General features: G+C 39.5%; 1 protein-coding gene and 1 non-coding gene across 2 annotated transcripts in view; both read right to left on the bottom strand.

Annotated features, from left to right (window-relative positions):
• LOC103007834 (H-2 class I histocompatibility antigen, Q10 alpha chain) overlaps positions 1–24632 on the bottom strand; it is a 40952-nt gene extending 16320 nt beyond the window's left edge. The window contains 2 exon segments of the mRNA XM_057554379.1: positions 24334–24409; positions 24625–24632. The gene's annotated coding sequence lies outside the window, so the exon portion shown is untranslated.
• Positions 8882–9020, bottom strand: LOC114235504 (small nucleolar RNA SNORA70). The gene has a single exon (XR_003621662.1). It is a non-coding gene; the product is annotated as a small nucleolar RNA SNORA70 (small nucleolar RNA).
• Positions 24633–24671: the final 39 nt, after the last annotated feature.

Below are 24671 nucleotides of genomic sequence, written 5' to 3'. Positions count from 1 at the left end.
TGTTTCTATTTCATTCATTTCTGCTTTAATTTTCATGATTTCTTTCCTTCTACTAATTTTGGGTTGTCTTTGTTCTTCTTTCTCTAGTTCCTTTAGATGTAGGAACCTAAGATTGTTTATTTGAGATTTTTTTCTTGTTTCTTCTGGTAGGACTGTATTGCTATAAACTTCCCTCTTAGAACAGTTTTTCCTACAACCCATAGGTTTTGGATCATGTTTTCATTGTCATTTGTCTGTAGGTATTTTTTTATTTCCTCTTTGATTTCTCCAGTGATATCTTGATTATTTAGTAACATATTGTTTAGCCTCCATGTGTTTGTGTTTTTTACGTTTTTTTCCCTGTAATTGATTTCTAATCTCATAGCGCTGTGGTCAGAAAAGATGCTTGATATATGATTTCAGTTTTCTTAAATTTACTGAGGCTTGATTTGTGACCCAAGATGTGATCTGTCCTGGAGAAGGTTCCGTGTGCACTTGAGAAGAAAGTGTAATCTGCCGTTTTTGGATGGAATGTCCCATAAACATCAATTAAATCTATCTGATCTACTGTGTCATTTAAAGCTTGTGTTTCCTTATAAATTTTCTGTCTGGATGATCCGTCCATTGGTGTAAGTGAGGTGTTAAAATCCCCCACTATTGTTGTGTTACTGTTGATTTCCTCTTTTAGAGCTGCTAGCAGTTGCCTTATGTATTGAGGTGCTCCTATGTTGGGTGCATATATATTTATAATTGTTATATCTTCTTCTTGGGTTGATCCCTTGATCATTATGTAGTGTCCCTCCTTGTCTCTTGTAACATTCTTTATTTTAAAGTCTATTTTATCTGATATGAGTATTGCTACTCCAGCTTTCTTTTGATTTCCATTTGCATGGAATATCTTTTTCCATCCTCGCACTTTCAGTCTGTATGTGTCCCTAGGTCTGAAGTGGGTCTCTTTAGACAACATATATATGGATCTTATTTTTATATCCATTCAGCGAGCCTGTGTCTTTTGGTTGGAGCATTTAATCCGTTCACATTTAAGGTAAATATCGATATGTATGTTCCTATTACCATTTTCTTAATTGTTATGGGTTTGTTTTTGTAGGTCCTTTTCTTCTCTTGTGTTTCCCACTTAGAGAAGTTGCTTTAACATTTGTTGTAGAGCTGGTTTGGAGGTGCTGAATTCTCTTAGCTTTTGCTTGTCTGTAAAGCTTTTGATGTCTCCGTCGACTCTGAATGAGATCCTTGCCAGGTAGAGTAATCTTCCCTTCATCACTTTAAATATATCGTGCCACTCCCTTCTGGCTTGTAGAGTTTCTGCTGAGAAATCAGCTGTTAACCTTATGGGAGTTCCCTTGTAAGTTATTTGTTGTTTTTCCCTTGTTGCCTTCAATAATTTTTCTTTGTCTTTAATTTTTGTCAGTTTGATTACTATGTGTCTTGCTATATTTCTCCTTGGGTTTATCCAGCCTGGGACTCTCTGCACTTCCTGGACTTGGGTGGCTATTTCCTTTCCCAGGTTAGGGAAGTTTTCGACTATAATATCTTCAAATATTTTCTTGGGTCCTTCTCTCTCTCTTCTCCTTCTGGGACCCCTATAATGTGAATGTTGTTGCATTTAATGTTGTCCCAGAGGTCTCTTAGACTGTCTTCATTTCTTTTCATTTTTTCTTTATTCTGTTCTGCAGCAGTGAATTCCACCATTCTGTCTTCCAGGTCACTTATCCATTCTTCTGTCTCAGTTATTCTGCTATTGATTCCTTCTAGTGTATTTTTCATTTCAGTTATTGTATTGCTCATCTCTGTTTGTTTGTTCTTTAATTCTTCTAGGTCTTTGTGAAACATTTCTTGCATCTTCTCGATCTTTGCCTCCATTCTTTTTCTGAGGTCCTGGATCATCTTCACTATCATTATTCTGAATTCTTTTTCTGGAATGTTGCCTATCTCCACTTCATTTAGATGTTTTTCTGGGGTTTATCTTGGTCCTTCATCTGGTACATAGTCCTCTGCCTTTTCATTTTGTCTGTCTTTCTGTGAATGTGGTTTTCGTTCCACAGGCTGCAGGATTGTAGTTCTTCTTCCTTCTGCTGTCTGCCCTCTGGTGGATGAGGCTATCTAAGAGGCTTGTGCAAGCTTCCTGATGGGAGGGACTGGTGGTGGGTAGAGCTGGGTGTTGCTCTGGCAGGCAGAGCTCAGTAAAACTTTAGTTCGCTTGTCTGCTGATGGGTGGGGCCGAGTTCCCTCCTTGTTGGTTGTTTGGCCTGACCCAGCACTGGCGCCTGCAGGCTTTTTGGTGGGGCTAATGGTGGACTCCGGGAGGGCTCACGCCAAGGAGCACTTCCCAGAACCTCTGCTGCCAGTGTCCTTGTTCCCACGGTGAGCACAGCTACCCTCCGCCTCTGCAGGAGACCCTCCAACACTAGCAGGTAGGTCTGCTTCAGTCTCCTATGGGGTCATTGCTCCTTCCCCCAGGTCCTGATGCACACATCACTTTGTGTGTGCCCTCCAAGAGTGGAGTCTGTTTCCCCCAGTCCTGTCGAAGTCCTGCAATCAAATCCCACTAGCCTTCAAAATCTGATTCTCTGGGAATTCCTCCTCCCGTTGCCAGACCCCCAGCTTGGGAAGCCTGACATGGGGCTCAGAACCTTCACTCCAGTGGGTGGACTTCTTTGTTATAAGTGTTCTCCATTTTGTGAGTCATCCACCCAGCAGTTACGGGATTTGATTTTATTGTGATTGCCCCCCTCCTACCGTCTCATTGTGGCTTCTCCTTTATCTTTGGACGTGGGGTATCTTTTTTGGTGAGTTCCAGTGTCTTCCTGTCAATGGTTGTGCAGCAGTTATTTGTGATTCCAGTGCTCTCACAAGAGGGAGCCTTCCCTTCCTTCTTCCTTCCTTCTTCTTTTCTTCCCTTTCTTTCTCTTCCTTCCTTCCTCTTTCTTTCTTCTTTCTTTCCTTCCTTCCTTTTCTTTTTCTTCCTTTCCTTTCCTTTCCCTTCCTGTGAAAGCACTGAGTCCTAACCACTGGACCACCAGGGACTTCCCTCCACCACGCTTTTTTTTTTTTTAATATTTATTCATTTATTTGGTTGCACCAGGTCTCAGCTGCAGCAGGCGGGCTCCTTAGTTACAACTCACAGGCTCCTTAGTTGAGGCATATGAACTCTTAGTTGCAGCATGCATGTGGGATCTAGTTCCCTGACCAGGGATCAAACCCGGGCCCCCTGCATTGGGAACACAGAGTCTTAACCACTGCACCACCAGGGAAGTCCCCCACCATGCTTAAAATTCTCCTAGCCTCTACCAACTGCCTGGTTCCAAACCTGCTATTCCATTTGTAGGTCTTTGTTATAGCAATATCCCACTTTCAGGTACTAAAATACATATTACATTTCTACTAATGCCTAACAATATTACCATCAATTCAATGGCTAAAACCATAAACATTTATTATCTTGCAGGCTTCGTGGGGCAGGAATCTGGGCACAGATTAGTGGGTCCTCTGCTTAGGGCCTCACAAGCCTGCAATCAAGGTATTGGCCATCTCAAGACTTGACAAGAGAAGGATCTGCTTTCAAGCTCCCAAACTGTTGGCAGAATTCAATTCCATGTGGCTATAGGAAGAAGGGCTTCAGTTTGTTGCTGATTGCTGACCAGAGGCCACCCAAGCTCCAAGAAGCAGCCCTCAATTACTTTCCATGTTCCTCCCAACATGGCTGCTTGCTTCATCAAAGCCACTAGAGAAGAAAGCCTCTTTCTTAGACATGACAATCCTATGTAATGTAATCACGTAAGTGATATCCCATAACCCTGGCCATAGTCTATTGGTCAAGACCCTCAAGTGTAAGTTATCACACAAATGAATGAACACCAGGAGGCAGGGACTATAGGGGCTACCTTAGAATCTATCTGCCACAATCTTGTACTGTATTACCTGGCTGAATTAATTTATTCATTCCAGTAATCTGTGTGTTTGGGAGGGTACCTTAGGGTTTTCAGAATGCAGGATCACATTATTTTCAAATAAAGATAGTGTTATTTCTTCCTTTCCAATGTAGATGTCTTTTTTTTTTTTTTTCTAATTGCACTAGCTATAACCTCTAGTACAATGCTTATAGAAATGGTGGCAGCAGACATACCTTGTTCTCAATCTTGGGGGAAAGCATTCATTCTTTCACCATTAAGATGTCAGGTTTTTCATAAATGCTCTTTATCAGGTTAAATAAGTTCTCTCTGTGGCAAACTCTAAGATGACCCCTAATGATCCTCATTTTCTAATATTTATGCCCTTTTATTATAACCCTCCCCTCGACTGTCTCTGGGACCTTTGACTTGTTTCTAATGGAGAGAATATGGCAAAAGTGATGGGATGTCATGCCTATGATCACATTGCTACAGAGTCTGTTTTGCTAGTAGACTTTCTTGAGACACTCTCCTGTGCTGGCTTTGAAGCAGCAGCCATGTTGAGAGTCCCATGTGACAAGGAGCTGAGGGTGGTTACTAGGAGCTGAGGGCAACCTCCAGCCAACAACCAGCAAGAAGTCAAGTCCCTCAGTCTTATAACCACAGGGAACTGAATTCTACTGACGTCCTTAGTGAGTGTGGAAGTGGATCTTACAGTCAATCCTCCAGCTAAGAACACAACTGACACCTTAATACAGCCTTGCAGAGAACCCAGCTGAGGTATACTTGGAGTCCTGACCCACAGAAATTGTGAGATAATAAATGTGTGTTGATTTGGGGGCCAGGTTTGTGATCACTTATTATGTAGCACAGAAAACTATGTATGTTTAATCCATTCACATTTAATGTTATTCTTTATCTGAGTGGATTTGTTTACCATGTTTTTTTCATTTTTTTATGTATCTCATGTCTTTTTGTTCCTCTGTTCCTTCTTTATTGTCTTTTATTAGGTAGATATTTTGCTATGAGCCATATAAATTATTTTGTTCATTTCTAAGTATAATTCTGAATTATTTTATAGTGGTTTCTTTAGGAATTACAATCTCTACCTTAACATATCACAGTATACTTTGGATAAATACTAATTTAATTCCAGTAAGCAGAGAAACCTTGCTCTGATATAGTTTTGTTATGACTCCTCTCCTTCGTGTTATTGTCATATATATTACATAGCTATATTTGTAACATAGTATCATAAATATTGAGTTATGTAATTTTCTTTTAAAGAAGTTGAGAAAACAGAAAAAACATACTTGAGCCTTTCATTTTAAACTCTGTATTTAGCATTTCCAGTACTCTTCCTCTTGTGGATCCAAATTACCATTTTTGTCATTTCCTTACTCCAAAAGAGTTCCATTCCGTCCTCCATCCTTTGTCCAATTATTCACATGAATATATATTACATCTGAAGATGTTGTAAGCCCAACGCAATAAATTTATTATTGCTTTATATAATTTAAGTCAGATAAGAAAAGATGAAAATACATTTATAATGTTTTTCATAATTATGTTCATATTAGCTTTCCTGGTGCTCTTTGTTTTTTTCATGCAGATTGGGGTTATTGTCTGGTGTCATTTCTTCTCAGCCTAAAGAATTTAACTATAGTATTTCTTGTAAAACAGATCTGCTAGCAATAAATCCTCTCAGTGTCTTTGGGAATGTCTTTGTCTTCAGTTTCAAATCATAGTTTTGCTAGATATAGGATTCTTTGTTAACAGGTTATTTGGTGGTTTCTGTGTTTTTGTTTAGCTTTATTTTGCTTTTCATTTTGAATGTATCAATGCTTTCTGGCCTCTATTGTTTCTGATGAGAAGTTAGCTGTTATTCTTATTGTGTGTGGGTGGGTGTGTAATATGTAATGAGCTTTTTCTCCTACTGCTTGCAAATTTTTCTCTTTTCTTTTGTTCACGATCTTTTGACCATAATGTGTCTTGGTGTGGATCATCTTACTTGGAGTTTGATACATCTCTTGAGTGTATAGATTCAAGTTTCTCATCAAATTTGGGAAGTTTCAAGCCTTTATTTCTTTATTTTTTCTGCTTTTTCTCTTTCCTCCTTTTCTGAGACTCCTATTATGCATATGTTGGTACTGATGTTGTCCCACAGTATCTGAGGCTCTGTTCATATTTTTTTATTCTTATTTCTTCCAGTTCTTCATACCAGATAAACTCTATTGAACTATCTTCAAATTCTTTCTTCTGCCTGCTCAATTCTGCTATTGAGTCCTTCTACTGAACAGGTTTTATTTTGTTTTTTGGGGGTTTTTTTGCTTTGTATGTGTATTTTTTTTTAATTTTTTAGAAGATTTTATTGTTTTAGAAAAGTTTTAGATTTTCAACAAAATTGAGAGGAAGGTAGATATTTTCCATACACCCTCTGCCCCCACACTTACACAGTCTCCCCCATTATCAACACCACTCACCAGAATGGTACATTTTTTACCAAGGATGAACACATCATAATCATGAAGTCCATAGTTTTCCTTAGTGTTCACTCTTGGAGTTGTACATACTATGGTTTGAACAGATGTATGACATATATTCATTATTACTATAGCATACAAAGCATTTTCATTGCCCTAAAAATCCTGTGTTCTGCCTATTTATCTCCCTACCTCACCCCACCCCACCCCACCAGTTACCACTAGGTTTTCTTGTCTCTGTAGTTTTGCCTTTTCCATATGTCATATAGTTGGAATCAACCTTGCATCATTTATATTCCCACCTAGTTCTCCCCACAGTACATGCTGGATATTTTAAACAAAATTATAGATATATCATTTCATCTGTAATATTTTTAATGTATCCCTAAAATTAATTTTATAAATTTCATAATTACAGTATCATTTCTAAAAATAACAATTCTTAACATCATCAAACATTCAGTGCATGTTCACACTTCCCTAATTATATTTTTTTCTTAACAACTGAGGTGTTTAAACCAGGATCCAAAGAGATGTACTCAATGATTTTGGTTGCTACGTCTCCTAACTTACTGATTCCCTCTCTTCTTTTTGTTTTTTTCTCTTGAAATTTATTTGGTTAGAAATCAGCCTTCACTTCTACCACAGCTTACCTACAGCTTCCTGTTTCCTGCCCTTTGAGGTCACAAAATTACTTCTTAGTTAAGATACTGACATTTTCTTCGAAACTTCTTTCTCTTAAGTTTATTTAGTACCTTCAACAACTCTTTCTCCTCATAGTGAGATTTCAAGTGTCTAGAAAAACACATCCCTACATAAGGGGGTCTATAACCCACTGTCCTAACCTCATTAACTCACTCTAGTGTTGTTCTATTATCTTTATGATGCAAGAAGCAGAACTGTCTGAGAATAACACTGCGAGCTCATGCTGGGTAGCCTGAATAATAAGCTAATTAGAACCTGGGGTTCCTTCTTCTCCCAGCGAGTGGGGCTGTAAGAAATCACCATCCAGTTGGATCAGTGGTGTTTTTAACACTTGGCAAAGGAGTCTATAATTTGCCATGGGCCCCCAGGCCTCCAGTTATTGGGCAGTTGGCATTTCCGTACATCTGCAATATATCATCTATTACTGCATAACAAATTACCCCAAACAAGAGGATCTCACAGCATCTCACAGTTTGTGTGGGTCAGCAATCCAACCACAGCATAAGCTGGGTCATCTATTTCAGGGTACCTACAAGGCTGCAATCAAGGTGTTGGCAAGAGTGGGGCTCATAAAAAGAAACGAAATTGAGTTATTTGTAGTGAGGTGGATGGACCTAGACAGAGTGAAGTTAAGTCAGAAAGAGAAAAACAAATACTGTATGCTAACACATATATATGGAATCTTAAAAAAAAAAAAATGGTTCTGAAGAACCTAGGGGCAGGACAGGAATAAAGACGCAGACGTAGAGAATGGACTTGAGGACACGGGGAGGGGGAAGGGTAAGCTGGGACGAAGTGAGATAGTGTCATGGACATATGTACACTACCAAATGTAAAACCGATAGGTAGTGGGAAGCAGCCGCATAGCACAGGGAGATCAGCTCGGTGCTTTGTGACCACCTAGAGGGGTGGGATAGGGAGGGTGGGAGGGAGATGCAAGAGGGAGGAGATATGGGGATATATGTATATGTATAGCTGACTCACTTTGCTATAAAGCAGAAACTAACACACCATTGTAAAGCAATTATACTCCAATAAAGATGTTAAAAAAATGCAGATGATGTCCAAATAAAACTTTCTTTTCACTTCAAAGTTTGACTCAGCTTATCTTGGGAATGTGAGGAGGGTGTTGAGGAAGAGTCTGTTAGAGGTTCATGGGAGAGGCAAGTGGAGGGGGCAGGGGGGAAGAGGTGGTGGGGACAAAGGGAGAGACTGAGCAGACTGGACGATATCCAACAGTGCTCTGAGACTAAGGAGGGAGCACCATGAGCGGTGTTAGGTGCCATAGAGAAGACTAAGGAAAGGCCTCTGAGGACCACTGGAAGACAGTGTAAATTAAGTGGCGAGAAGAAGTGGGACTGCAGAAGTCAAAGAAAGATGAGAATTTTTTTTTTGACAGGAAAGTAGGATTTATTGGTGGGCATGAGTAAGGAGGGGACAGCGCCAAAGCTCTCAAGAGTGCAGGGTCCACCATTTGTCCAGGGGCCACAATTAGGGATGCATTTGACCACACAGCCATCCGGGATGAGCCACTTTTCTGCCACCATGTTTTCAAATTCATCCCCATTAAACAGTAAATCCCCACTTCTTGGAGATGTGGATCTTCTGGTGGCCAGGGAACTTGAACTTGGCCCTGCGGAGGGCCTCAATCACATGCTCCTTGTTCTGCAGCTTGGTGTGGATGGACATTATGATTTGGCCAATGTGGACCCTGGCCACTGTGCCCTGGGGCTTTCCAAAGACACTGCACATACCTGTCTGGAGCCTAGACTGGGGACAGCATGCCAGTCATGAATGTCCACTGGAAAGGGCTGTCTCCAAGGTCCCTTAGGGCAACCCATTCAGGCAACAGGCTGCATACACTACCGAGGAGGCTGCTGTTTGCAGCCATTGCACACTGGGCCCCCATGGGGAAAGATGAGAATTGAGGAAAGTAAAATAAATGCAGACCACTTCTCTCACTGCAGCAAAGGGAAGATTGTTGCTACATAGGTCAGCCGGGCCAATAAAAGCTTTGTTAAATTCTGATTTGAAAGCAAAAAAGAGGAAGCACTATAAAGACTGATAAAAGAAAAAAGACTATGAAAACAATAACTCTAAAGGAGTTACGAAAAAAATAAAAAATAAAGGAGTTATGATCAAGACTACAGTCAGTTTGGAACTGGCTATATCTCTGGAGAAACATTTTGGAATTAGCTGTCTCTTTTCCCAGCTATGACCTCAGATTCCTGAAGGGACTATGTCTGTCTTGTTCACTGGTATCCATGGGACCTAGCACAATGCCTAACACAGTCTCTCAATAAAAGTTTGCTACTGATGGACTCTTCCTTCAATATTTGAGGAGTACATGCTTAATAAGTGTCCTCAGTGGTCCATGGCCCACCTCTACTGCAAAGAGAAAGAGTAATTTCCATGAGCAGTTTGCAAAGATCTTGGCTTCCCTAGAAAGTGCTCAGTTTGACAAACGAGAAGGATCACTTTGCTCCTTTCACCAGCCAAAACAAAGACTGTAGAAAGCTGTTTTAAACTTTCTCTCCTTACATTTGAATGGGACCACATATGGAATCCCCCATATACCTAAGTGCACAAAGATGCAGTGTCTATTTCTCTACAAGTGGTCTGTTCTTCCTCACAAATCTCCCACCTATAAAGTTAGGACAGCCCACTGGACAAGATCATAAAGAGCCTTGTAAGCCATTCCAGAGAGATTTAGGTCTTACCCAATCAGTGAAGGATAAAAGTCATCATCAAAGATGACTGAGTAGGGGAATACTACAGACTTCTGAGTCAGAAATATCACTGAGGAGGCAGTACAGAGGAAAGACTGGGAGTGAGGCAAGGGAGTGAGAACAAATGCTCAGATAAAGGTAGGGAGTCAGCTGCCACAGTATAGGAAGGGCCTGAAATAGGACAGTCAAAGTGGAAAAGGAAGGAGGGGACAGCTAAGATGTTTAGAAATGTCAGAAACTGGCAATTAACTAAATGGGAGGGATACAGGAGAGGAATTACAACATAATTAACAAAGCAGTGAAGCACTGGATATCAACAGCAAAGAAAATGCCCTTTAAAAAAAAAAAGGAAGAAAAAAAAATCTCATCCCAGTAGTTTCACATCCTAAGGGTCAGGATCTCCACCTGGAATCTTTCTGCGGTGCTCTATGGGAACAGGGAGAGGATTTTAGAGGCTACCACTTTTGGGTCACTTCCTAAGCAGTGGAATTCTTAGGATGGGAGGGAGGACATTCTAGTTCCTCAGGGATTCACTGAAGTGAATCAGGGCATGATCAGTGACAACACTGTGTTGCTCCCAGAGTGGACAAAGGTCTGAGTGTGAGAGATACAGAGCTCCTGAAGTCTGACAGATAAACCCATCAGCCTCTGGAACCTACCTAATCCTTCTCCAGTCCTAATCTCCTTAATCCTAAATCTGAGCTCAGTTCTGCCAGCACCTCTAGAGTAAATCATAAGGTCTGAGACCTCAGCAACAAGAGAAGCAGAGTTGGACTCACTGAGGCAGCCAAAAGAAAGAGGGGGAGATGGAGAAATGCAAAATAACAGAAGATCTGACTCTACCACCTGGGTAGTGCCTTTCATTCTCCTGTGTTTTCCAGTAAGTCATTAGCAGATCATCTGCCATCTTCTTTTTCTTCAAGAACCAATCAAACTCAAATTTGCATTTGGGAAACAGAAACTTTCAGAAAACCCAGAGACATCTTTTCAGGACCATGGAGAGCAGAAGGTGGTCGCTCCTGAGGAAACGTTCCATCGCAACATGAAGATGAGGGAAAGAAAGAATAAAGGGTAGTGGAGTCATTAATGGAGAGCATTCAGGTGAGGTAGAAAGACTTGCAATATAAAATCCAAAAGGGCCTTATAGAGCACCTAGTCTGAACTCCTCATAGGAGGGATACTCTTGAGCCAGAAAAGGAAATTCTCCATACCTTCATTATAGCCAACAGTTCTCTTCAGCGATTTATCTTAAAAGGTATCTATAGGGAGTTGAGACTTTTTCAATTTCCTTGGAAGAAATGCATACAAAAAGAACCTTTGATTGATGGTCCTAAAAAGAGCATTACAAACAAGAACCGAAATATTGATACCATAAAGGTAAAGAATCTCACCTAGGTAGGATGACACAAGAGCTGCCAACTCAAGGTTAGTCCTTGGGTCTCCTGACACCCGTGCAGTGTTTTCTTCTTTATAGTTCTTGAGTGGTTAAGGATCTAGATTCTCCTCTGGCTCTGCCATACACCAGCTGTGTGACCGCAGGCAAATTACTCATTCATTCCAAGCCTTGATCTCCTTCTTTGAGCTAAGGCTTCCTGTGTGTCAGACACTGTGAAGCAATGGGAAAACAAAGACAATTTCTGCTCTCAAGTAGCTCCTACTCCAGTGGAGGACAGATATAAAAAACATCGATAGTTCAAGAACACTATAAAAGTACAGAAGTTTTCCAAAGAAAAATATTAACAACTTGGAGGTGGGAGCAAGATTAAGAGGAATCCAGAAAAACAAAGGCATCAAGCTGTGAAATAGGGCACTAGATTTAGGGAACTACAAATAACAATAACTTAGTTCTGATAGATGATAATTTGGCAGTGGGGAGAGCTGGAGTAATAAAACCTTCCACATACTAATGTTGTGGAAGTCAAAGGAGACAAAGCACTATATAGATAAATATTAGCTATGTATTATGCCAACAGCTACCCCTATGAGAAATAAAGATTCTTTAATTCAACAAACATTTATAGAATACCTACTACATACTCACTGTACTAGGAGAAGCCACTTCTCCTTTTGGTCCCCTCCCTAAAATAGAGCCAGCTTGAGAATCAAGAAAACCAAATTCTGCAATCTTTCCTGGAGGTAAAAGTGCCTCTTCTATGCATATCAAGCAAGGGGAGTGGAGGAGAGCTTGACAATCCCATGATTCCTCTACTGAAGTGTCACTTAGATAAGCACATCTTGCACTTGTGTGATTTGAAAAAAGGCTTTGCCTACAGACCAAAGAATACCAGGGATGACCTCTGGTATGATCCCCTCGGCACCAAGTAATCAAGCAAGGTGGTATCATGACACAGAGTCAGATGATCAAAAGTGGCAAATTTCCCAGGCTCAGCTGACAATGAGAGCATACGTAAAAGTGGTTAGAAAAATCATCTTTATGCCAGTTACTATTTTCAACTTCTCCTACTTAGTACTAATTCTCTTAGCTTCCCATAACCAAATATTTGCATATGAACAAGTAGCAGCCATGGTTCTACAATCTGACTAGTCCACTGACCAACTCAATGTCTACATCAAGGACATCTGGATATTGCAGTGTCATGTAAACTTCTCTCTGGTGAAGTGTCTACAGACACCAGTGAAATTTAAAATTTATACCCTATATTGGGTTGAATAGTGTCCCCCCAAAATTCATGTCCACTAGGAACCTCAGAATGCAATCTTATTTGGAAATAGGGTCCTTGTAAATGTAATCAAGTTAAAATGAGGGCATACTGGATTAAGGTGGGCATTAATCCAATGACTGATGTTCTTTTTAGAAGAGGGAATTTTGGACACAGACACACAGACACACACATACACACAGAGAACACCATGTGACAGTGGAGAGACAGACTGCCAAGGAACGCAAAGTATTGCCAGGCACCACAATAAGCTAGGAGAGAGGCATGGAACAGATTCTCCCTCAGAGCCTCCAGAAGCAATCAACCTGACCAACACCTTGATTTCAGTCTTCCTCCAGACCTGTGAGAGAATAAATTTTGTTCTTTTAAGCCACCAGTTTGTGATACCTTGTTATAGCAACCCTAGGAAACTAATACATACCCCCCTCCCAGTACATGTTTTCCTTCTATGTGCCCTAGGATTTAGGATTTTTTTATCTTCTCAGACAGAAAAGATAGATATCAACGCTAGTAACTGTATTAGCACATGGAAAGGGGTACTCGTGAGAGCAACAGAATGACTGAGCAATTCAAACCAAAAGAGCACCTTCACAGGTGATGTAAAGGGCAGGGAAATTTACTTCTGAAGGCTCTATAAATTGAGACCCTTTAATCTCTGCAGTAGTTTTTTAAATACCTACAAATTCTTTGATACTCTAGGGAGGGAGAGAAGGGCAGCAGTTAAGAAGAATTCCTGGAACTCAGTAACACATTAGCTGTGAGTGAGAGGGAAAAATCTCAGTTCATACATGTTGAGCTCCAGATGTGTGAGTTTCAGGAGAGACATATAAGCCAGAAACAAATTTTGAGAATCTTTAGCATACAGATTAGCAGATCTCAAATGAGCTTCTCTGGCCAAATGCACAAGAATTGTCTGGGAAAACCTATGAAAACACGGAGTGCCAGTTAATACTTAAATGAACTCTATAATTAAAAATTTACTACTATTAGTAAGAGATTGTGACGGGGGTCTAGATATAAGAAATAGTCAAATATCAATGATTTCTTACTTCTTTATCCAAGCAATGAAGCACCTGGTATGCTTATCAGAAACTGGGGGAAAATCTCCACTCATAACAGCCAAAAGAATGCTAAATGAATCTGTTTTTTAAAAATGAAGATTTTGGGACTTCCCTGGTGGCACAGTGGTCGAGAATCCACCTGCCAATGCAGGGGACATGGGTTGGAGCCCTGGTCTGGGAAGATCCCACATGCCGTGGAGCAACTAAGCCCATACGCCACAATTACTGAGCCTGCGCTCTAGAGCCCACGAGCCACAACTACTGAGCCCGTGTGCCCCAACTACTGAAACCCACTCGCCTAGAGCCCGAGCTCCACAACAAGAGAAGCCACCACAGTGAGAAACTCACGCACCACAATGAAGAGTAGCCCCCACTCGTAGGAACTAGAGAAAGCCCGTGCGCAGCAACAAAGACCCAGCACAGCCAAAATTAAATAAATTTTTTTTAAAAAATGAAGATCTTACTGAAGAACTAAAACAAGACCTAAATAAATGGAAAACAAACCACATTCTTGGCTGGGAAGACACATAAAAAATACCAACAATACCCAAGTTAAATTATACATTTAATGTTTTTCCATTTAGAATCACAATAGGTTTTTCTCTTTTTCTTTGACGGGAGAGAACAGTAAAAAATGATTTCAGAGTGTATAGGGAATACATGTCCAAAAACATCTAAGAAAAAGTATAAAAATAACAGGAAAGAGACTTGCCTGTCTGGATTTCAGAAAATACTATAAAATCAATGAAATAAAATCTATGGTGTTGGTGTAAGAAGAGATAAATAGAAGATTAGAATATAGAATCAAAAATCCAGAAACAGATCTCACTATGAAAGAATTTCAGATATGACAAGTGTGATAGTTTAATTCAATGAAAAGAGGATGATTATTTAATAAATGTAGCTAGTACAACTAGCCATCCATCTAAGCCATCTAATGCATGCTATTCAACAGTAACAACTAGCCACATGTGGCCACTAAGCACCTAAAATGCGCCTAGTCTAGAATTGAGATTTGATATGAGTGTAAAATATACATTGGATTTCAAAGACTTAGTCTAAGAAAACATAAAATATCCCACTAATAATTGTTTAAAATGGATCACATGTAAAAATATTTTTGATATAACAGGTTAAGTTGGTGAAATAAAATATATTATTACAATTAATTTCACTTCTTTTTCTTGTTTTTAATGCAGCTTTGACTAGAAAACTTAAAATTACATAAGTATCTTGCATTTTATTTCTACTGGACAGCACTGCTCTAGAGAAAAATAAAGATCTTCCCTTTACATCATATTTTTAAAAACAAAGATAAAGGGCTTCCCTAGTGGCGCAGTGGTTGAGAATCTGCCTGCCAATGCAGGGGACGCGGGTTCGAGCCCTGGTCTGGGAAGATCCCACATGCCGTGGAGCGACTAGGCCCGTGAGCCACAACTACTGAGACTGCGCGTCTGGAGCCTGTGCTCCACAACAAGAGAGACCGCGACAGTGAGAGGCCCGCGCACCGCGATGAAGAGTGGCCCCCACTCGCCGCAACTAGAGAAAGCCCTCGCACAGAAACGAAGACCCAACACAGACATAAATAAATTAATTAATTAATTAATTTTAAAAAACACCAAAAAAACAAAGATAAAGACTTAAATGTAAAAAATAAAAAACACTGTAAGAAAACCTAGGAAAGTAAATTAGAATCTGAGGGTCAGGCTAGATTTCTTAATGAGGACAGTATGTCAAGTGTGTGTATGTATGTATGTATGTATAAATTGATAAGCAAAAGACAGACAACCCAACAGGAAAAACAGGCAAAAGACAGGATTGGAAATGCACAGAAAACAAATCCCAATAACAAACAAACAAACAATAACAACAAAAAGATATTCAAAATTACTAAGTAAGAAAAAGTGTAATTCAAATAACCAAGACATTTTTTACTGGCCAGAAAAAAATAAAAACAGATAATAACTCTCTCTCCTGGGGATGCAGGAAAGGGGAAAGCTCATACACTGCTGCCAAGGTAAATGTAAAGAATAACAGCCTTCTTAAAAAGCAGTAAGGGGGCTTCCCTGGTGGTGCAGTGGTTAAGAATCTGCCTGCCAATGCAGGGGACACAGGTTCGAGCCCTGGTCCGGGAAGATACCAGATGCCACAGAGCAACTAAGCCCATGCGCCAAAACTACTGAGCCTGCACTCTAGAGACCACGAGCCACAACTACTGAGCCCAAGTGCCACAACTACTGCAGCCCGCACACCTAGAGCCCATGCTCTGCAACAAGAGAAGCCACCACAGTGAGAAGCCCACACACCACAACGAAGAGAAGCCCCCGCTCATCGCAACTAAAGAAAGCCCACGTGCAGCAACAAAGACCCAACACAACCAAAAGAAAAAAAAAAAGAAAAAAATGCAGTAATGAAATATCCATAAAAATTAGTACTACAGTTGTTCCACACAGATACCAAAATCCACTGATGCTCAAGTCCCTTCTAAAAAATGGTAGCCCTCTGTAACCACAGATGCAGAACCTACAGATACAGAACCCACGGATACAGAGAGCTGATTGTAAATAATACCCTTCAACCCCGGAACCGTTTTCACAGTAATGAATCCACTAGCACATAAGGACAAATGTTCAGAGAATCTTTAGTCTAACACTATTTATGCAGCAGCAAAATAAAATAAAGAGGAAACTAAGGCAAAAGAAAGGAAACTAAGTAACAACAGGAAACTAAGTAAATGCCCATCTGCTAATAAAAGATTGGAAAATGTATGTCACCTGCAGAACAAAACCTGTTATGCAATCATTACAATTTTAATGAAAAAATAAGCAAAAATTTTTAAATATGAAAATGTCAACAGTGGCTCCACTGTAAGCAAAGAGACTATCTCATAATATGCTGGTGTGGGCAGGAATCGGTACAACCTTATGGGAAGGAAACTAGAAGACAATTAGAATTTTAAATTTCCATGCCTTTTGACTCAGTAGCTCAGTTTCCAGAAATCTGTCCTACTAATACAGATGGTATGACAATTTAAAGACATACGTGCAGAGCAGAAGCAAGAAGAACTACAATTCTGAAGCTTGTGGAAGGAAAACCACATTCACAGAAAGATAGACAAAATGAAAAGGCAGAGGACTTTGTACCAGATGAAGGAACAAGATAAAACCCCAGCAAAACAACTAAATGAAGTGGAGATAGGCAACCTTCCAGAAAAAGAGTTCAGAACAATGATAGTGAAGATTATCCAGGACCTCAGAAAAAGAATGGAGGCAAAGATCAAGAATATGCAAGAAATGTTTAACAAAGACCTAGAAGAAAGAACAAACAGAGACGAACAATACAATAACTGAAATGAAAAATACACTAGAAGGAATCAATAGCAGAATAACTAAGGCAGAACAACGGATAAGTGACCTGGAAGACAGAATGGTGGAATTCACTGCTGTGGAACAGAATAAAGAAAAAAGAATGAAAAGAAATGAAGACAGTCTAAGAGACCTCTGGGACAACATTAAATGCAACAACATTCGCATTATAGGGGTCCCAGAAGGAGAAGAGAGAGAGAAAGGACCCGAGAAAATATTTGAAGAGATTATAGTCAAAAACTTCCTTAACATGGGAAAGGAAATAGCCACCCAAGTCCAGAAAGTGCAGAGAGTCCCAGGCAGGATAAACCCAAGGAGAAACACGCTGAGACACACAGTAATCAAATCGACAAAAATTAAAAACAGAGAAAAACTATTGAAGGCAACAAGGGAAAAACAACAAATAACTTACAAGGGAACTCCCATAAGGTTAACAGCTGATTTCTCAGCAGAAACTCTACAAGCCAGAAAGGAGTGGCATGATATATTTAAAAGGAGTGGCATGATATATTTAAAGTGATAAAAGGGAAGAACCTACAACCAAGATTACTCTACCTGGCAAGGATCTCATTCAGATTCGATGGAGAAATCAAAAGCTTTACAGACAAGCAAAACCTAAGAGAATTCAGCACCACCAAACCAGCTCTACAACAAATGCTAAAGGAACTTCTCTAAGTGGGAAACACAAGAGAAGAAAAGGACCTAAAAAAAAAACCCATAACAATTAAGAAAATGGTCATAGGAACATACATATTGATAATTACCTTAAACGTGAATGGATTAAATGCTCCAACCAAAAGACGCAGGCTCACTGAATGGATACAAAAACAAGACCCATCTATATGCTTGTCTACAAGAGACCCACTTCAGACCTAGGGACACATACAGACTGAAAGTGAGGGAATGGAAAAAGATATTCCATGCAAATGGAAATCAAAAGAAAGCTGGAGTAGCAATACTCATATCAGATAAAATAGACTTTAAAATAAAGAATGTTGCAAGAGACACGGAAGGACACTACATAATGATCAAGGGATCAATCCAAAAAGAAAATATAACAATTTTATATATATATGTGTATACACACACACACACACACACACACACACACACATATGTGCCCAACACAGGAGCACCTCAATACATAAGGCAACTGCTAACAGCTATAAAAAAGGAAATCAACAGTAACACAATAATAGTGGGGGACTTTAACACCTCATTTACACCAATGGACAGATCATCCAAACAGAAAAACTATAAGGAAACACAAGCTTTAAATGACACAATAGACCAGATAGATTTAATTGGTATTTATAGGACATTCCATCCTAAAACAGCAGATTACACTTTCTTCTCAAGTGCGCACAGAACATTCTCCAGGATAGATCACATCTTGGGTCACAAATCAAGCCTCAGTAAATTTAAGAAAATTGAAATCATATCAAGAATCTTTTCTGACCACAACGCTATGAGATTAGAAATCAATTACAGTGAAAAAAACATAAAAAACACAAGCACATGGAGGCTAAACAATATGTTACTAAATAACCAAGAGATCACTGAAGAAATCAAAGAGGAAATCAAAAAATACCTAGAGACAAATGACAACGAAAACATGATGATCCAAAACCTATGGGATGCAGCAAAAGCAGTTCTAAGAGGGAACTTTATAGCAATACAATCCTACCTCAAGAAACAAGAAAAATCTCAAATAAACAATCTTAGGTTCCTACACCTGAAAGAACTAGAGAAAGAAGAACAAACAAAACCCAAAGTTAGCAGAAGGAAAGAAATCATAAAGATCAGAGCAGAAATAAATGAAATAGAAACAAAGAAAACAACAGCAAAGATCAATAAAACTGGTTCTTTGAGAAGATAAACAAAATTGATAAACCATTAGCCAGACTCATCAAGAAAAGGAGGGAGAGGACTCAAATCAATAAAATTAGACAAGAAAAAGAAGAAGTTACAACAGACACCACAGAAATACAAAGCATCCTAAGAGACTACTACAAGCAACTCTATGCCAATAAAATGGACAACCAGGAAGAAATGGACAAATTCTTAGAAACGTATAACCTTCCAAGACTGAACCAGGAAGAAATAGAAAATATGAACAGACCAATCAGAAGTAAGGAAATTGAAACTGTGATTAAAAATCTACCAACAAACAAAAGTCCAGGACCAGATGGTTTCATATGTGAATTCTATCAAACATTTAGAGAAGAGCTAACACCCTTCCTTCTCAAACTCTTCCAAAAAATTGCAGAGGAAGGAAGACTCCCAAACTCATTCTATGAGGCCACCATCACCCTGATACCAAAACCAGACAAAGGTACTACAAAAAAAGAAAATTACAGACCAATATCACTGATGAATATAGATGCAAAACTCCTCAACAAAATACTAGCAAACAGAATCCAACAGCACATTAAAAGGATCATACACCATGATCAAGTGGGATTTATCCCAGGGATGCAAGGATTCTTCAATATACGCAAATCAATCAATGTGATACACCATATTAACAAATTGAAGAATAAAAACCATATGACCATCTCAATAGATGCAGAAAAAGCTTTTGACAAAATTCAACACAACACCCATTTATGATAAAAACTCTCCAGAAAGTGGGCATACAGGGAACCTACCTCAACGTAATAAAGGCCATATATGATAAACCCTTAGCAAACATCATTATCAATAGTGAAAAACTGAAAGCATTTCCTCTAAGATCAGGAACAAGATGAGGATGTCCACTCTCGCCACTATTATTCAACATATTTTGGAAGTCCTAGCCACAGCAATCAGAGAAGAAATAGAAATAAAAGGAATACACATTGGAAAAGAAAAAGTAAAACTGTCACTGTTTGCAGATGACATGATACTATACATAGAGAATCCTAATGCCACCAGAAAACTACTAGAGCTAATCAATGAATTTGGTAAAGTTGCAGGATACAAAATTAATGCACAGAAATCTACTGTATTCCTATACACAAATGATCAAAATTCTGAAAGAGAAATTAAGGAAACACTCCCATTTACCATTGCAACAAAAAGAATAAAATACCTAGGAATAAACCTACCTACGGAGACAAAAGACCTGTATGAAGAAAACTATAGGACACTGATGAAAGACATTAAAGATGATACAAACAGATGGAGAGATATACCATGTTCTTGGATTGGAAGAATCAATATCGTGAAAATGACTATACTACTCAAAGCAATCTACAGATTCAATGCAATCCCTATCAAATTACCAATGGCATTTTTTACAGAACTAAAATTTAAAAATCTTAAAATTTGTATGGAGACACAAAAGACCCCGAACAGCCAAAGCAGTCTTGAGGGAAAAAAACGGAGCTGGACGAATCAGACTCCCTGACTTCAGAGTATACTACAAAGCTACAGTAATCAAGACAATATGACAGGGCTTCCCTGGTGGTGCAGTGGTTAAGAATCCGCCTGCCAATGCAGGGGACACGGGTTCGAGGTCTGGTCCGGGAAGACCCCACATACCGTGGAGCAACTAAGCCTGTGCGCCACAACTACTGAGCCTGTGCTCTAGAGCCAGTGAGCCACAACTACTGAAGCCCGCACACCTAGAGCCCATGCTCCACAACAAGAGAAGCCACTGCAATGAGAATCCCATGCACCACAACGAAGAGTAGCCTCCGCTCGCCACAACTAGAGAAAGCCTGCGTGCAGCAATGAAGACCCAACGAAGCCAAAAATAATAAATAAATAAAAATAAAATGAAAAAGAAAAAGAAGACAATATAGTACTGGCACAAAAACAGAAATATAGATCAATGGAACAGGATAGAAAGCCCAGAGATAAACCCGCGCACCTGTAGTCAACTAATCTACGACAAAGGAGGCAAGGATATATAATGGAGAAAAGACAGTCTCTTCAATAAGTGGTGCTGGGAAAACTGGACAGCTACAGGTAAAAGAATGAAATTAGAACACTCCCTAACACCATACACAAAAATAAACTCAAAATGGAGTAGAGACCTAAATGTAAGACCGGACACTATAAAACTCTTAGAGGAAAACATAGGAAGAAGACTCTTTGACATAAATCACAGCAAGATCTTTTTGATCCACCTCCTAGAGTAATGGAAATAAAACCAAAAATAAACAAATGGGACCTAATGAAACTTAAAAGCTTTTGCAAAGCAAAGGAAAGCACAAACAAGATGAAAAGACAACCCTCAGAATGGGAGAAAATATTTGTAAACGAATCAACGGACAAAGGATTAATCTCCAAAATATATAAACAGCTCATGCAGCTCAATGTAAAAAAAGCCCAAACAACCCAATCAAAAAATGGGCAGAAGACCTAAATGGACATTTCTCCAAAGAAGACATACAGATGGCCAAGAAGCACATGAAAAGCTGCTCAACATCACTAATTATTAGAGAAATGCAAGTCAAAACTACAGTGAGGTATCACCTCACACCAGTTAGAATGGGCATCTTCAGAAAATCTACATACAACAAATGCTGGAGAGGGTGTGGAGAAAAGGGAATCCCCTTGCACTGTTGGTGGGAACGTAAATTGATACAGCCACTATGGAGAACAGTATGGAGGTTCCTTAAAAAACTAAAAATAGAACTACCATATGACCCAGCAATCCCACTACTGGGCATATACTCACAGAAAACCATAACTCAAAAAGACACATGCACCCCAATGTTCATTGCAGCACTATTTACAATAGTCACGTCATGGAAGCAACCTAAATGCCCATCTACAGTTGCATGGATAAAGAAGATGTGGTACATATATACAATGGAATATTACTCAGCCATTAAAAGGAATGAAATTGGGTCATTTGTAGAGAAGTAGACGGATGTAGAGACTGTCATACAGAATGAAGTAAGTCAGTCAGAAAGAGAAAAACAAATACCGCATATTAATGCATATATGTGGAACCTAGAAAAATGGTACAGATGAACCAGTTTGCAGGGCAGAAATAGGGACACAGATGTAGAGAACAAAGGTATGGACACCAAGGAGGGAGAGTGGCGGGGTGCGGGGTGGTGGTGGTGGGATGAACTGGGAGATTGGGATTGATATGTATACACTAATATGTATAAAATGGATAACTAATAAGAACCTGCTGTTTAAAAAAATAAAATAAATTTCAAAAATTCAAAAAAAAATAAAAGACGCATTCCTTATTGAGAAGTTAAAAAAAAAAAAAGACATCGGGGCAAATATATCAAATCATTACGTTGTACACCCTAAACTAACACAGTGTTATACGTCAGTTATATCACAATAAAACTGAGGGAAAAAGATATATGTACAAGAATGTTCACTACAGCCTTTATTTAATAAGACTTGGAAAACCCTAAATGTCTTCTCTAAACAAAATGGCTGAATAAATTATACGTCTACACAATGAAGCAGTGATATAGACTTGAAAAAGAACAAGGTAGTTCCAATGTTACTGAATTGGGAAGATAAAAGACAGCCAGTATAAAGTATTAAAAGCACAGTGTGTAAAGCATAAAAAGCACAGGATAAAGTATAAAAAGACTGACGACTGTCTTTCTGCAGTTTAAATTTTTTATAATTTAAAAAAATGGTGGGGGAAAATTAGATGCTTTGCCTTTTTCTGAGGAAGCATTTCGGAAGTCTGGACAGTTGAACCCTCTCCCTCCCCAACCTACCGTATCTCATATCTGACCTCAACCAGTTTTCTACCTGCACTGCTAATACATCCTTTTCCTCTATATGACTCAGTGGTTCCAAGATATCTTCTGATATAAAAGATATATCAGATATATCTTTTACTGATATAAAAACAATATTAAAGTGTATATTTAATTTTTTTAAATTATCATTCATATTACTATTATTCATTTTTGCATATTCCTATGTTGGAAATCCCGTGTTGATATAAATCAACATCACAATTCAGTGTTATTCCACCTCTCCTGAACTGAAATCCCTTTTAATTTTAGATAACGAATACCTTTCCTTGTTTAAAGAATGTACTTGTATCTTAGTATATTCATAAATCTCAGCCGACCAAGTTTCACAGGTCATAACAAATTTGTGTTAATATTTCAAATTTCCTTTATTATTATTTTGTGTGTTATCATATAGACAGATGGAAATAAGAGATCATAGCATTGTGTTCACCCACTTTCCCAGGCATTCTGTCTTGAAAAATATTGGGTACTTCATTACTGTTCTATGTCAGGGGTCAGCGAACTATGGTCTGCTACCTGTGTTTGTACAGCCCATAAGCTAAGAAATGTGTTTACATTTTTAAATGATTGGGGGTAAAATCAAAAGGAGAATAAAATTTCAAGGCAAGTGAAGAATTTATATGAAATTCAAATTTCAGCAACGCTCACTCATTTAGTATAGTCTAACGCTATTTTCATACTACAAAGACAGAACTGAGTATGGGCAACAAAGCCAAACATATGTCCTATTTGGCTCCTTACAGGAAAGGTTTGCCAAACCCTGTTCTATGACATAGTACATGCCCTTCATAATTTTATAGTTTTACCTAGACATTCTCCCCCCTTTCCTTCCATACTGAGCATAAAGTCATCTTAATAATCTATTAGTCTCCAGGCCAACACATTCTTCATATTCCTCAGAAATGCACTTCCTCCTGGAAATTTGCTTAATATTACCACCCCTGGCCACCTACAAACAGAAAGCCAGAATGAAGTGCTAGCCAACACCTTAAAAGTTACAAATCATAGCCAGAACCAAACCTCACCACGCTCCCTATAAAGTAAGGATAAAGAGGCTGACCCCTCAGTTTGTGGCTTTCAAACTACCCTACCTTAGAACTGAGGCAGTCCATGAACTAGAAAAAGTACTGCTGCTAAAATTCCCAATGGTCAAATAACAATGAGGGGAAAAGAAGTTAATAAATGTAATTTTATCAAGTTTAATCCTCTTCAAATCACTGCTACTGAAAAAAAGTGAACAAAAAGCAAAGAACAGTGAAGAAAAAGCAGACCAGCTGTATTTAGCATGCCTGACCCTAAATCTTTATACCTCCCACATGAGATATTTTCTGCAAATAAATAGTTCCTGGCTCCCAGGATGAGAGGTTAAATACTGCACAGTGTTTGTAAACAGCATCACAACTTACACAGGAACAAGTTGGGCCATTGGGCCATTTCACCTGGAAGGGTACACCAAAATGTGCTCATTTCTTTCGGTTAGCATTCTGTATGCCAAGTGTTGGCAGAGAGAAGGCGGGGCGAGCTGCGTTTCCTACCAGCAGTGTCCACTCTTAGCACTAACTCCTGCCCAGCCGCAGCACACCTTTCCCCAGCCCCAACTTCTCCCCAGTCCCATCACCCCTTTACCCAGCATCCACTCCTCCCCAGCTCCATCAACTCAACTCAGCACCTCCTCCCAGTCTCATCACACCTCTGTCCGCCGACTCTTCCCCAGCCTCATCATCTCGCTCTCGTCCTCCAAAGTCACAGGGCTGCGAAGCTTCCAGCTACAGGAGAGGAAAGTAAGGAGGCTATAACGCAGGAGTCCGGAGTCTCCGCACAACCACCATCTGCTCTTGAGGAGAAACTCAAGCCAAAGCCACAAAACTGGAAAAAGACGGGATTGGCTCGCACCCAGAACGGGTGCTCACGGCGCGCTCGCTGCGGTCGGGCACCGAGCGAGGAGCTGAGGACACAAAGGTGAGCAGCAGAGTCACAGTACCAGCTCTTTCGGGGCTTCCACTCCATCGGAGGAGGTAGATTATTTCC

The sequence above is a fragment of the Balaenoptera acutorostrata genome, chromosome 10, assembly GCF_949987535.1.
Source record: "Balaenoptera acutorostrata chromosome 10, mBalAcu1.1, whole genome shotgun sequence".
Classification (NCBI taxonomy): domain Eukaryota; kingdom Metazoa; phylum Chordata; class Mammalia; order Artiodactyla; family Balaenopteridae; genus Balaenoptera; species Balaenoptera acutorostrata.
This window is presented reverse-complemented; position numbering and strand designations above follow the sequence as displayed.